Here is a 9,304-nt window from a genome sequence, read left to right as displayed (position 1 = left end):
TAAATTAGACTAAGCTTTTTATTAACAAGTACAAAATCGTATCTCAGAAAAAGAACAACATGATACATGACCCCTCTATCTCTTCACCCCCTCGACCTTTAACCACTAAAACCACTAATGACATCAATCCCTTAAAACACAAACCTCCTTGCAAATCTTGCACAGGTGTGCTTTGAGCTTTGTTTTTCATATTTTTGGTCTTATAATTAATAATAGAAAATTATTTGACAACCAAGTCCAAATAATATAAAATAATTTAATAAGCATATTCTGTCATTAGTACATAAAGTGTTTATTCTCGATATTAAAAATCATCACATTTATTGATGATGTTGTATAAACATTTATTACAAATGTCTACAGAATATTCTTAATTTATGTCTAGTATATATTTAAAAAATTACTTTATTTATAGACGCGTGAATTGAATAAAGAACGAAAAGCATGGACAACCGTATCGAGCCATTCCCACATCGTCTCTTTAATATGTTACTTCAAAACAAACACTAGGTAGATTTTAATTCTACATTCCTTCATTTGGTTTATTAATCCATCAAATTAAGAATTTAGGGGAGAGATCCTTTTAAAATCCAGAAATTCGAGAAGAAAGAATAGTGGCTTCTCCCTGGCTCAATCCGTTTATCCTCTATGTCGGACTTCATTTTCATTCGGCCGTATTATAAAGGTTTTTCGGTATTTTTAATATTAACTTTATCCAGTTTGATGTTGCATTAATACTCGAAACCCGCAACCCCGACGGCGACCGAGGAATCTTTCCGAAAAGCGAAATAATATTGGGCGAAATCCTAAGAATTTGATTTATTTCATGCCATGGCCGAAAATGGACGAAAAAGATGTTTATTCAAACGAATTTCGGGTGATTTTCAGAGTTGGTCGAGCCTCGAGTCGTAGAATTGAAAAAGATGTCCACGTTGGACATTCTGCACCATGTAAATGCAGAAGATAATTTATTTATCAAATTCCGAAAACGAGAAAATGATTGAAGCAAAGTTAAAAAAAAATTATAAATTAATTTAAAAAATAAAATTGATTTTTTTAATTCTGATTTTTACGTAATTCGAACATTGTTGACGCGTCTTTTAACGTTTGTTCGAAAAACGTCACACATGACGATTCGCAGTTCGATTGTGTTTCTGGCTGTGGTCGAACGTGCTTTTCTTGTGCTCTTGGATTGCGTTGGTTTTTTTTGCGGTTTGCGGACTTTTGCAGAGAAGACTGAAGATTTTTCAGATAAGTCTTAGTGCATATTGATGCTAGACGTAAGAATTTATTTAATATTACTTGGAGAATCGGTCCCAGAAGACATCTCGGCACATCGTTCGATGGTCGTCCGCTTGCGTTTCGGATTCGAATATTTTAGATTTAAAAAGGCAGCTGCGCGGTGAGCATTTTGCTTTTCTCGGAAGAATTTAAGGATTAATTTAAGCTCGAATTAGTTTATTGGAAGATTTATGATATTTTTTATTTTCAAGTTTATTTCGTGTTAATTTTATATGTTCTTCCCTATGTGCTTTTAAAATAGTTTTTAGTAACAATAGTGCTGTCGGTCAATGGGAGAATACTGGACGAATGAGAGGAATGATTTGTTCTAGTTTTGGGGGTGGCGAGGTAAAGATGACGTTCGACTATAGAAAATCTTGCTTCTAACCCCTTGTGGAGAATGGAAATCGAAGGCGGAGGGTGGTAGGGAGTCTCTCGATCCCAATCCGTCGTCACTCGGGAGATAGAAACGTAAAAAATGCAGATATTTAGCCTTAAAATTCAAAAAGAATCCATTACGTCAATCGCATTCGAATTCGTTACGCGCTTTCTAATCTCCATAGAAACAGCAACAATTGCTGTTTCTATGGAAACGCTTATTGTTGCAACACGATTTTGCGTCACTTTGCACGTTTTTCGCTTGCCGAACGGATGTGTGCCCTCTGCTCTTGTTTTCGCTGTGTTTTTTGCCTTTTGTCAGTGTTCTTTGCTACCGGAACGTGGTTTTAAGAAGACTTTTGGACGCCGATATTACACCAAGTAAGATTTTAATTAGAAATTAGCTAGCTGTAAGATTTTATTTTCGTTTCGTTTAGTCCAAGTATCGGAGACGACATCGGCCGGCTCGGACTTTGCATATTTGCGTTAAATCTGCCGTCGCTTGTGTTTTTCGTTTGAATTCTTCTTCTCCTTTCTTTCACTTCGTTAATATGGAGATTCTGGCCGGAACGCCTTTTCTTTCGTTTGAATTACCATCTCTTTCGACTTTTAAACGAGCCGCTACATTGGAAAGCGACCGAAGCGCCGAAAACGACGGATGCAAAGGATAAATTAAGTATTTGTTCGTTGGTTTATTTTCGTAATTAATTAATTTGGATAATGTTTAATCGATTTACATTTTATAAACACGGTCAAAGAATAAGGATTATTTGCAAATATCTTATTTATATAAAACTACCTTTAAATACGAATTCCATCGTAGACTTATCGTAATTATAACTAAATTATACTCTCTAACATTGTCTGGTGGACGGAGACTATATTCTGAAGCATGGGATGTTCCTTGGACAGGTCAAAAATTTCGCCCTTTGACCTCCGACTTCTCCATTGAATTTATATATTAGTTACAACGCTTTTCAATGGCTTATTTTGCCAGAATTAAATTGTCTGCACTAATACTAACACACTTAACACTTATCTATACAGGATGGACACAAAGAATTCTTTTCTTTAGGCTCTTTGTCTCTTTCCGCAAGGTGCAGTCTTTTCTGAGTGCAGTCGATCTTCCACACTTACGTAACCCTCTGCCAATGCTTTGTGCCACTTAAACGTACGTGTCCCGAATGGCGAGTTGGGCTGTGGGCACGTTTCGCTTCTTCGTACGTTTGTCTTGTGTTTTGGTCGACTCGTTCGCAATTTCTTTGCACGAAACTTTTAAATGCCGTCGTTGCGTTTATGTGACGTACACGTTAGGGTAAATTGCTCTAGAACGAAACACTTGTTGCGACTTGGGCTCGAGTGTCTTTTCCTCGTGGCTACGTGCGACGTGTCTTTAATTTACTGTCGTAAAAATACAAATTACACGCAAGAGAGTTTCTTCATTCCGGGTCGGTCGTCTTTACTGCAAATACAGTTGGAACGTTCTAGCAATTTCCGGTAGGATCTAACGCGAGCTATCCGAATTCCGATTCGTCGTGAGTATAATCTTGCGAAACTTTTTCTGCGTTAATATTACTTGGAGAATCGGTCCCAGAACGTCTCGGCACGTCGTTCGATGGTTGGATTCGAATCTTTTAGATTTAAAAAGGCGGCTGCGGTGAGCATTTTGCTTTCTCGGAAGAATTTAAGCATTAATTTAAGCTTTTGTTTTCACTGGACTAATTGCAAATTTTCTTTTTTACAGGATGACGACGTTGGTGCGGCTTTGGAGGCGGTGGCGCCGGAGGGAGGGGGTTCCTCGGACGTGGAGGAGCGGGGGCTGGACGAGCGCGAGGAAGCGGGTGAAGAAGACCTTTCTCAAGTGCGCGTGGCGTGGCATCCTCCCGGAGTCGGGATGATGCGACGCTACACCCTGGGTCCAGTGCACTTGGCCAAGGTCTTCGGGGGTCATCCGGCCACAGACCTTGCTGTGCAGGATGTCGAAAGTGACAGCTCGTCCGAGGTGACACTTTCTGCTCGGTCGTGTTCTTCCCGTTCGTCCGCCGCGGCGACGCCACTGCCTTGCGGAAGTCGGAACAAGGAGGAATTGGAGGAGAGAGCCGCCGAAGTTGAGGGACCGTGGTTTTGTTGCTGCGGACGGCTGCGGTTCCCTTGGCCTAGGCGGTGATCCTCTTGAATTTCCTCTTCTCCACCCGAATGCGATATTTTCACCGGATTCGACACTTTTCACCCGGATTTGACATCTTTTCCCGGACGTGACCTCTCTTACCCGGTCGTGACCCACGGACTTGACACATTTCTTCACCGAACGCGACATTCTGCCGACCTTTCTACCCAAACAGCTGTTATGAGGATAGAGCTTCCGGTCAGGGTAGGTTAGGTCCTTCGCTCTTCTCATAACCCTGTTCGGGAAGAAAGACTGTCTGATAAAGGTAATAATCTTCACCTTAGGTAATAAATGAATCGACTTCTCCTTTTCTCACTGTCTTTGTGTTTTGTAGGAACATTTGGGAGGGAGATTCTTCTCCCTCCCCAACTTTACCACGAAGAGGACCAAGTGGACATGTGAATATTTTCCGAAATCTCCGATGGTAAGAACTCTTTCGTTTCATTTTTTAACACATCTTATTCTCGTATCGTAATTTACTGTTTTTCTGTTTATAGACATGCCGAAGACGTTCTTCGATCACACACACACACACACACACACACGGACACGGACACACGGACACAACATCACTTTACACGAAGATATACATCGTTTAACCTTTACTCGAATTCTCGTACTCACGCACTTACACGTCAAGCGCCTGTTCTGTGTATGTAATTCGACACAATGAAACAACCCGAACACTCGCTTCCCACAAATCCAACCCCTGGGTCCTCGTCCCGGGAAGTGGAAACGCCAATTTTAAATATTAAAATACTTTAAATTGGCGGCCGAAGGGGCTCTGGTAATCACACATCTTGCATCGATTAAATGGAATTTCACACATTAGCATCAATAATCGTTTTGTGATGAATTTTTCTGTTAAATTTAGGGTGGTAAGAAATTATCTACGCACAAATCTTGCTCGTATTTCAGTATTGCTAACTCGTTAAAGATCTTCGTGCTTATCGTATATTTCATTATACTTGCAAGCATCATGGCAGCTGGTTTTGTTCATCGAGAACTGTCTTAATCTTACCCATTTTTTGTTTCTTAAGATCCACAATGTGGGCTGCCAGACTGCATGGAACGGAACTCGACACATCAGGTACAGACCGCCCTGGGTTCTTCAACAACCCGAATTTGATGTCAGAGCGGTAGACTGAAATCTTAATCACTCAAACATCCGCCCGTCACCTTGTTTTCTAGGTGTTGAAAGTAGCGACACTTCCCTATAAACAGTTTCTTATTGTACATTAGACACTTACACATAAATTGTTTTTAGTTGGTCGGCAATGTCACATAATATATTATTTCGGTGAGGAATTGATATTCGATGTACACCATTTCGTTCACGGCGGGTTTTAAGAACTTAAGTATGACATATATTGAGGACATTTTGTATTTAATAATAACGGATGAAATTTGATCCAGTAACCTAGTGTCTTATATCAGAAGTCACGGTAATGACTCTGATATAAGACACTAAAAAAGTCACTAACTGACAACATATACAGGAATCAGAGTTTCCGATTTTCTGGCGTTGATTTTTTACCCCCAAACACCCTATGATATTTTCCAATATCTAGTGTCGTTCGAAGGAAAATTATTTTCTTAGGTAGTGTGCAAAATTTCAAGATTTTGTATAAAGCGGTTGCTGCAATATAAGCATTCGAAAAGTGAAAAAAGCGGTATTTTGCATTATTACGTCTTTTAATTCATTGTTTCGCATTATTACTAGTGTTTAATATATTTTAATAAATAACGGGTTTATAACGTTACTAAATAAATAAATAACACACATTTACAATAGTCGAGCTTTAAATATTTAAAATAAATCAATTACAGAAACGTGACTGCAAATAATGAAATCGATTATTTTTTATTTGTAAATATGGCACGAACAATGTGTACAAGGTCGGCCATATTGTCAACGTGAATGCAAGTGTTTGTCAACAAATGATCAAATGAATGGTCCTAGCTTGTCCGAGTGAAGAGAATGATTTTAAGAACGTGAGAAATCGGTGTCACGATAATTATTCCCTTTTTATCCCTAACACCAGTCTCGAATGCAAGGCTGATCCGATCGTCACTTTAATAAACGAAACCACGAAACGTCCAGGAAGTTTTAACCTTCCCGATTTCTGTTTTCTAAAATGCGACTGCGATTAACGAAAATATGTTGGACGACGAACAATTTCGCTGAACCGCTATTCTCCACCAATGATCTCACGGGCGGCCTTTCGCCCGCCCGATCACGTGACCGTCTTCCTTCGTTTTCTTTTTCTAGAACGACGTTTAGGCATTGGTCTTTCTCTTTTAATAATGTTTTCTTTATTATATGGTCTTGAGCCTAAACTTTTTAAAAACAAATTTTCAATATCGCAATTACATTCTGAATCGCTAGCCATGATATAAGGGCTAAAATTAAAAATAAAATTATAAAAACTTACTTGATGAAATAAAATGTGCGGTGGATATACATACCTGGTGCAAAATATTCTTCAATTGTACGAAAATACTTTTAAAGAAAATTATAATTAAATATAGCTTTGTAAAGAAACGTACATTAAAATAACAAAATCTTTTCTTTTTAAATCTTAAAACTGCAAAGAATGAAATCGATTATTTTTTTATTTGTAAATATGGCACGAACAATGTGTACGAGGTCGGCCACTTAGTCAAATGGCTCCCTACCAGTGGCTAATGGGTGGAATCTGCTGTATAGGACTGAGTAGAGTGTCCGTCGTTTGGATTATACGTTGGGTGACCGTGGTCATCTGTGGGGATCTCAGACGACGGAAGATGCGGTAGAGCGTTGACTAGGAGGAGGAGGCGAACAGACGACCCCACCACTCCCGGCGAGCCTGGCGGGTCTTCCGTCGGAGTTTCGCCTGTATTTATACCACCAGGAGTAAGACGCCCACCTACAGGCTAGACGGAACGCACGACGTTTTTGCGCTCTAATGCGGCCGCACTCGGGGGTCCACCACGGCGGTTTACCCGAGGAAGGAATAGAGCGAATTGTCGTGTTAGCGGTAACTGTTTCACGGATATTGTCGACGAAGGAGTTTTTTGGAGTTCGACCAATTGCTACGAAACTCGGCAATTACGTTCATTTTTTTTTTTTTTTTTTGTAACTCTTTCCGCCCAGTGGGCACTAAGAGGGCCTCTTATAGCAAGCCCATTATGGGTTCGGCCAGGCCCACAATGGGGCGGCCGGGTGGTGAGGGACGGGGACCGACATATCCGGACGGACCCCCCCCGGAAAAATTCCTGGGAATTTTTCGACTTGTCGGACGCGATCCCGGGTCCCCCAGGGCGGCAGGCTGCTAACCTTGACCGCTCGGCCATCCGGCCGCTCGACGAAGGAGTTGTAAGAGGTGGGGTGTGAATCCCCGGAGGTCCAAAGCTGATCAAGATTATTGGAGTACCGACCCCAATTTGTGGTACGATGTAGACGTGGGGCAGTCGTCGGGCTAAGGGTGCCCGGGAGGAGTAGAGTGATAGAGATCTGTGCATGGTCACTAGTTAATGTGTCCGCGCAAGGACGCCACGAGGCGGAACCCAATAAGTCCGGGGAGCTGAAGGTCAGGTCTTCTTCTTCCTCAGCTTTTCCCACTCTATGTAGGGTCGCTGTTTCTGATGAGTCGCCTCCACTGCTCCCTGTCTTGGGCTGCCTCCACATTCAGATGCCTCCCTCTCAAGTCCTCCGCCACAAGATCCATCCACCGTCTCCGCGGTCGTCCCCGCCTCCTCCTCCCCCTCACTGACATCTGCATAACCCTTCTTCCCACATACTCTTCTTCTCTTCGTACCACATGACCAAACCACTTCAACCTTGCCTCCTGTATCTTTGCTTCTATGTTCGTAACTTTCACAGTCCCCCTCACACATTCATTTCGAATGTGATCCCTTCTCGTAACCCCACACATCCAGCGGAGCATCCTCATCTCCGCCACCTCCATCCTTTTGACATGGGTTTTCCTCAAGCTCACAGTCTCAATAGCATACAGCATAGCTGGTCTCACCACCACCCGATAAACTTTCCCTTTCAACCTAAGCGGCACCCTCTTATCACATAACACACCTGACATGTCTCTCCAATTCCTCCAGCCAGCCTGAATCCTGCCTGTCACCTCCTTATCCACAGCTGAAGGTCAGGTCTATGGCCGACTATCCGTTTGGGTGGAATTAGGTCGGCTCCCCCGAATTCCAACAACATAAATCTACTGATGAGAATGAAATCGAAGAGAGTGCGGCCAGCGCCGTCTGGGCCGTTGCACTCGTTATCCCAATAGGGATGATGAGCGTTCCAATCCTCACACACAATGCGAAAGTAGTCATCTCGCAAGAGGGAGTCCAGCGGTACACCCGGCTGGACGCCATGTGGGGAACAGACGTTAACAAGAGAAAGGGGGGTAATGTGTAACGTATATCAGGGTCTCTTGAGATTCGATGCCTATGAGCTTAGGACCAGGGGCAAATGGCGAGCGGGCCACAAGTGAGCGACCACTGTTAAGACAGCGAACGGACAACAGTGGGAATTTATGTCTACAAAATTTTCAATTTGCAGCAGCGTGAGGTCACGGGTCGACACGAACTAATGGATTGGAATCTTTAGAATGTCAATCAGAAAAATCCAGCTTCGATTCTGACTCTCGTAGACACGACAAAATTTGGAAATAAATGTAGCATTCCTTTGAAAGCAAAATTGTCGCGTTCTAAGTATTGAAGACACAAAGGAAAATTTTTAGCCCTCAGGAAAGAAAATATTATGGCGTGAGATACCAGCGAAAGTTTCAAATTTAAATCAACACTCGCGGACCAAGACGAACGAAGGTGTCAAATTGATTAGTAATGCTTTAAGGTTTTATGCAGTAGTAATTGTCTTCTTCAGTTTCTGTTTCGTCTCCGACTATGTGGACGGACAGGACTTAACTCATTATTTAGAAAACAATGGACACTTGGAAGAAGCCCGAGTCAGAATGATCGGTGCTGAAGTGGCTTCGGCCATAATGTATATTCATAATCGAGGTAATTTTTTAAATCATTAATCTCTTTAACAAATGTAAATTGCATGATGAATTTGTTTGTCTTGGACAGGAATCATTCACAGGGACATCGGGTTCAATAATGTCATGCTAGATAAGTCGAAAGGAGCGATGCTGAAAAAATAGCATTAAATTGTCCACCTCATTATATTTTGTAAATGCTATACATGTCACGTGTTGTACATAAATATTTGTATAAATTAGTGATTGAATAATAATAATAATAAAAAGCGTTGGTAGTCGAGTCAGATGCGCTCCACTCCGCAGCTTGCAGTGCTGGATTCGATTCACCTGACGCTCATTTTAAATAATTCAGATGTTTCAATGGCATATAATTTTTAATAGTACATTTTTTTTACACACAAACCATTTATATATGTAAATGAGAATGTTCCTTCACATGTTTCTTCGCTACACACGCCCAGGCCGTTCGACCAATTGC

General features: G+C 41.6%; 1 long non-coding RNA gene across 1 annotated transcript; it reads left to right on the top strand.

Moving 5' to 3' along the window:
- The first annotated feature begins 413 nt into the window (after positions 1-413).
- LOC136977768 (uncharacterized) lies at positions 414-8,971 on the top strand. The gene is made up of 3 exons (XR_010881132.1): positions 414-510; positions 8,709-8,845; positions 8,915-8,971. It is a non-coding gene; the product is annotated as an uncharacterized lncRNA (long non-coding RNA).
- The last annotated feature ends 333 nt before the right edge of the window (positions 8,972-9,304 follow it).

This window comes from Centruroides vittatus, unplaced genomic scaffold (assembly GCF_030686945.1).
Source record: "Centruroides vittatus isolate TY-2023 unplaced genomic scaffold, ASM3068694v2 contig_474, whole genome shotgun sequence".
NCBI lineage: Eukaryota > Metazoa > Arthropoda > Arachnida > Scorpiones > Buthidae > Centruroides > Centruroides vittatus.
Note: the sequence above shows the minus strand (reverse complement) of the source record. Positions and strands in the feature narration are given on the sequence as shown.